This window comes from Puma concolor, chromosome D4 (assembly GCF_028749965.1).
Source record: "Puma concolor isolate L17-30 chromosome D4, mPumCon1.1.hap2, whole genome shotgun sequence".
NCBI lineage: Eukaryota > Metazoa > Chordata > Mammalia > Carnivora > Felidae > Puma > Puma concolor.
In genome coordinates, this window is record NC_141679.1 from 25671133 (window position 1) to 25676613 (window position 5481).

Sequence of the window (5481 nt, forward strand, 5' to 3'; positions counted from 1 at the left end):
AAGGAATGATCCCTTAACTCTTCTGAGTCTCAGCTGTTTTTGTAGTGTCCCTCAAACTCAATTTTAAACTTTGAAATCATTGTGTAGCGACCAAATTACTGGGATTTTTAATCAAATAATTTCTATATTCCATTCCCCAAGAGTTAGCTTCCGAAGACTGAAAACCCATGGGTTGTGTGGACAAGCTCATTCAAGAAAAGCAAATGAAAATAACCTCAAGCTCCTCCAAATTTATTAAAAATATGAAAGTAAAATGGGGTGCCTGGGTGGCTCAGTTGGTTAAGTGTCTGACTTCAGCTCAGGTCATGATCTCGCAGTCTGAGTTCGAGCCTTACGTTGGGCTCTATGCTGACAGCTCAGAGCCTGGAGCCTGCTTTAGATTCTGATTCTCCCACTCTCTTTGCCCCTCCTCTGCTCATGCTCTGTCTCTCTCTCTCTCAAAAATAAATAAATATTTTTTAAAAATTAAAAAAAAAATGAAAGTAAAAAGAAAATGAAATACATGACAATGTATCTTGCCTTGTGCATGAAATTCTATACTAAGGTCACTCTTTTGGTGACAGTGCTTCCAAAAGGAGTAAAATTAATTGTTAAAAATCGTGTGTAACATTTGTCCCATGTTAAGAATGATGTATAATATGTTATAGCATGAGTTTTATCTGTTCCCTGCTGTTCTCCCCCAAGGAACATTTCATGTATTACAGATTAACATTTGTTTATACATTTTATAGTTTAATAAACCAAAAATGTAATCCTGGGATGCTTACAAAGCTTAACCTAATTAACCAACTCTAACTATTCAGATCATTCATGAGAAAAAAACCCCAAAACAATAATGTATATTTGAGATAAGAAATACTTCGGGACGTTTTCCAACAAAAAAATCCCTTTTGCTTTTCAACACTCCCACTGTTTGGGGTACTAGAAGAGGCCAGCCATAGCATTTATAGTAGTCAGAGATCGGTCAGAAGATATGCAACCTGAGTAATACCTGTGACTTAAGATTGTTTGGCTGTCTATATCACTTTATTTTTTAATTTATATTTGTATTTGTATTTTATTTTTTAATGTTTATTTATTCTTGAGACAAAGAGAGACAGGAAGAGAGACATAGAGAGCATGAATGGGGGAGAGGCACACAGAGAGGGGGACAGAGGATCTGAAGTGGGCTACTGACAGTAGTGAGCCCATGTGGGGCTTGAACTCACGAAGCATGAGATCATGACCTGAGCCAAAGTAGGAGGCTCAACTGATTGAGTCACCCAACCAGGCACCCTATTTTTATTTTTTTAACTAATCTCTATGCCCAATGAGGGGCTCAAACTCATGACCCCAAGATCAAGAGTCACATGGTCTCCTGACTGAGCCAGCCAGGTGCCCATGTCTGTACCACTTTAGTTAAAATCCTGGGAAGGATGACCTTGGCCCAAGCGCAGACCAATAAAGAAAGGGAGAGAACTAGTGTCTGTGGAGCACTGCCATGTGCCTTTTAAGTACTTATGTTGTTTCCATTTTGTCTTCAGAACAACTCTGCAAATGAGGTATTAACATCCCCATTTCACAGATGAAACACCTGAGGCTCAGGGACACAAATTGATTTTTCCAAGAACATTAATAAGTGGCAAAGTCTAATTTGAGCCCATGCCTCTATTGAGAGTTCTAAGTTCTGTAAAGAAATAAAACTCAGGGGAAGCACAACCGAGTTAATACCCAAAAGTGCTCATTCTATCAGTGGGGAAAGCAAACCACAACCATGCTAAATGCAAAAAAGTGAATAAAATGGAAAAATGATACGGTTGTCATGATAGCAGAGTTTCATCCGTCTGTGTACTTTGAAATCCTCAAAAAATGTGCCAATGCTTAGTTGAGGAGATTTGTTAGAAGGCCCAAGTATTGGTCTGCCATATTGATTCCACTGGAAATGAATGTTTGGGCTACAAGCTATGGGAGGGCTTTAGCCATCTTAGTCCCTGCTCTCTCTTCAGTGCTCTGGGACAGAATAGGCTCAAGGCTAAATAGCTTGTCCATTGCTCAAAGGAAGAAAACTGAAATCTTTACATTCCGTGTAGCCCAGAGATACTTGTGAGTTGCACAATGAGTTGTTAGTGAGATGAGTTCACACTGGCCAGCTCTCCCCAAGAACCAGGGCTGGGAGGGGGGTGAGTTAAACAAAGAGCCTAGGGTACAAAGTTTAACAAGCCACTCCTCTCAGTGCCTTGCAAGTGTAGGATCAGCACCTGAGAGTAGTGACAGCCTTCTTAAATTTGGCATCCTAGGCACCTTGCTCAGCTCACCCTGCTTCTGGCCCCACCAAGAACAATCTATGAGTTTATTTTGGACTAGTATAACATAGGAGTTAAGGGTACAGACTCTGGGTGTGCCTGGGTGGCTCAGTCGGTTAAGCATCTGACTTTGGCTGAGGTCATGATCTCATGGCTCGTGAGTTCGAGCTCTGCGTCAGGCTCTGTGCTGATAGCTCAGAGCCTGGAGCCTGCTTTGGATTCTGTGTGTGTGTCTCTCTCTCTTCCCCTCCCCACTTGTGCTCTGTGTCTCTCTGTCTCTCAAAATAATAATAATACAACATTAAAAAAAATAGAGTGCAGACTCTGGACTCAGTTCAGCTTCCAATCAAGGCTTTGACTCTTACTAATACTAACTAGCTAGAAGTTCAGGCAAGTTACTTACCAGTAATCTCTCTAAACGTCTGTGGTTACCTGAAAAATGAGGTTTATAGTTCTATCTATCTTACAACAGGCCTGCTGTGGAAAGTGGTTCACATTGGAGAGTAAGAGTGTACATTCTCAAGATTCCAAGGAAAACTTGCCAGTCACTTCCCAGAAAGCAACTCAGAGTGGACCTCTAGAGCCTGCTAAGTGTCTAGTAGGGTAAGTGGTTAAATAAGGTTAACTAAGAGAGTGACGAAGAAGCAGTGATTTTTGCCTGGGTTATGGTAATGGCAATGTAGCCCTTGTGGATGACCAATGGCTCTCCAGGAAGCCCATTCTTGAGTCTAGGATTCTTGAGTCTTGAGATTTCCAGAGATAAACATCTTCCCCTTTATTCTGTTTGTTCAGAGAAAGACAGCTGTGTGACTGGTCTGCAGAAAAGCTTCATACTGGGCTGGGTCTGTGTGTAAAATTTCCCCAGTTCTCACCCATAAGAGTGGTTGGCGGTAGTGCCAGCTGCATTCTTTTGATGTGATCAGGTGAGTTGATCTTGTGTGATTTAAAGGTCCATGGACCCAGCCCAAGGTTTGAACACTTAGGTATCACTCTCTAAGGGCCACAAATAAATGCTGGTCATTCTCTTGTGGGAAACACTCACTGTCCCTTTTCACAGATGAGAAAACAAGACACAGTTCATGAGGGAATGGTGGGTGGTTTGGGATGGTTAGTTAAACAAGGCTGTTATGGGGTGGGGGGAACATTGCAATTTCTGGAAAAGAAAACACTCAAAAGTGTTTTCTTTATCATTTTGTAACCATGATGGCAAGAATCATGAATAGGTGTTAAACCTAGCTGGAAAATTTTGATGAGAAGAGCATTTATAATGTTGAAATTTAATAATTGTGACACCTGAAAGATGCCATCTTAACCAAATGGTCATCAAGAATGGGACAAAGCAAAAAAAAAAAAAAAAAGAAGAATGGGACAAAGCTACATCACGTGCCTCCTGATAGGCTGCACAGAAGACCGATCACTTCTGTGATACTTCTGCCCCAAATGTATAACTTGAATGTAATAATAAGGATGTTATAATCAATCACAAGATATTTTACAAAATAACTGGCCTGTATTTTTAAAAATTGTTAAGGTCTTGGGAGGCAATGAAGGCAGAGAGGCCATTTCACATTATAGGATACCAAAGATACAGGGTGAATAAATGCAACATATCATCCTAGAGTGGGTCCTAGACCAGTGTTAGAAAGGACAATACAGGGACAAATTGACCATGTTTGAATTTTGGTCACAGCATGTGTCAGTATTAAATTTCTTCATCTTCATAACTATATTGTGTCATGTAAGAGAATGTCTTTAGGTAGACATTGGGTCTTTAGGAATAGAAGGGCATGATGTCTGTAATTTATTCCTGAATGGGCTTAGGAAAAAAACCAATGACAGGTAAATGTATATGAGTATATGAGAAAATTTAAAAAAGCAAATTAGACAATGTGTTAATGCTGAATCTGATTAAGTTATGGGAGTTTTTGTTATTCTTGCAACTTTTCTGTAAGTTTGAGATGAGTAGTAAAAAGTTATAAAAATAGATGTTTTATGAATTATTCATACATACAAATGTATAAATTTAGCCTCAGTTATGTATGTAGACAGTGAAATGGTTAATTATATATATATGTATATATATATATATATACATATATATATATTTCCTCTTTTACTAGTTTTATTTTGCATATGGAAAACAAAAACCAATAACAGTGCTTTTCTTCCCATTCATATGGATTTTAGGAAATGACTGCCTTTTCCCCTGGAGAAATAGCCCACAGACAAAAAAGTAGCACCACACTGTGAGATCTGTGAGTGCCGGAGTCAGTAGCTTGAAGATGACCCCCAGGGGCAGGGAAGAAAGCAAGTGTGTCACAGGAGATGGGACAAGCACATCAGGACCATAAGCTGGGGAAACCTGTCATTTCTGTCTTCAACACCACTGACCCGGAATACACAGTAGGTACCCTTTTTCTCTTGGCATCCACCGCCACCACCTCAAAGGGATCGTTTTTGGTCTATGGTCTGAAGAATGCTTTTCAAATGACACAAGAGTGTCTTTGAGGAGTCGTGCAAAGAGAAATGCCCAAAAGTGAATAAGAATTATGCCAAAGTTCAAGTTCAGGAAAGAGCCTCTAAGGAAAAGGAAACTCAGCATGTCAATGTCTTGCTACTTCAACCAGCTGCCTCTGTTGGACTCAAGAGGGAATCTCAAAAAATTTGAGGGGTCAAATCAGCATATATATGATGTCCCTATAAACCCTGTAGGATTACTTTCTTGGATGGTGATCATGTTATGTCCTGAAGCAACAGAGACTGATACTGAGGCTGCCAAATTTGAAAACTAAGATTGCAATTATGCTTCCTTCAGAATGAATTGTTCTTGTGACTGTTTTTTTCTCCTGGTCTAGCAACTGCTTTCTTCCCTGTTGCTGCAGGTATTTGCTACCTTATGCTTGGAGTGAGAAGGTAACTTTAGGTGCAGAGATTGGGCAGCCCTGAGAATACAGGGGGCTGGAAGAACAGGAGTCAGTGCTCACTATGCTCTTATAGCGACTTGGCCCTTCCTTCAGCCTTGAGGACCTATCCCTGAGGTTAGTCTGAAGTTTGACTGCAAGCCTGGTGACTGCTCACTATCCCACTGGGGCAGGGCAACAGAGTGAGGTCTTTAGTATTGCACAGGTATGAAATGTACATGAGTGAGAAAGAAAATCACAGTTGCTCTTGAGGCTGGGCTGGTCCCCCCATCCTAGCT

At 40.5% G+C, this 5481-nt stretch overlaps 1 long non-coding RNA gene across 1 annotated transcript in view; it reads left to right on the forward strand.

The window, feature by feature from the left end:
- Window positions 1-2749: 2749 nt before the first annotated feature.
- The window catches only part of LOC147574770 (uncharacterized), a 112037-nt gene continuing 109305 nt past the window's right edge, over window positions 2750-5481 (forward strand). Inside the window, exons 1-2 of the long non-coding RNA XR_015243299.1 lie at window positions 2750-2885; window positions 4470-4685. This is a non-coding gene — a long non-coding RNA (uncharacterized LOC147574770). The remainder of the gene's footprint in view (window positions 2886-4469; window positions 4686-5481) is intronic.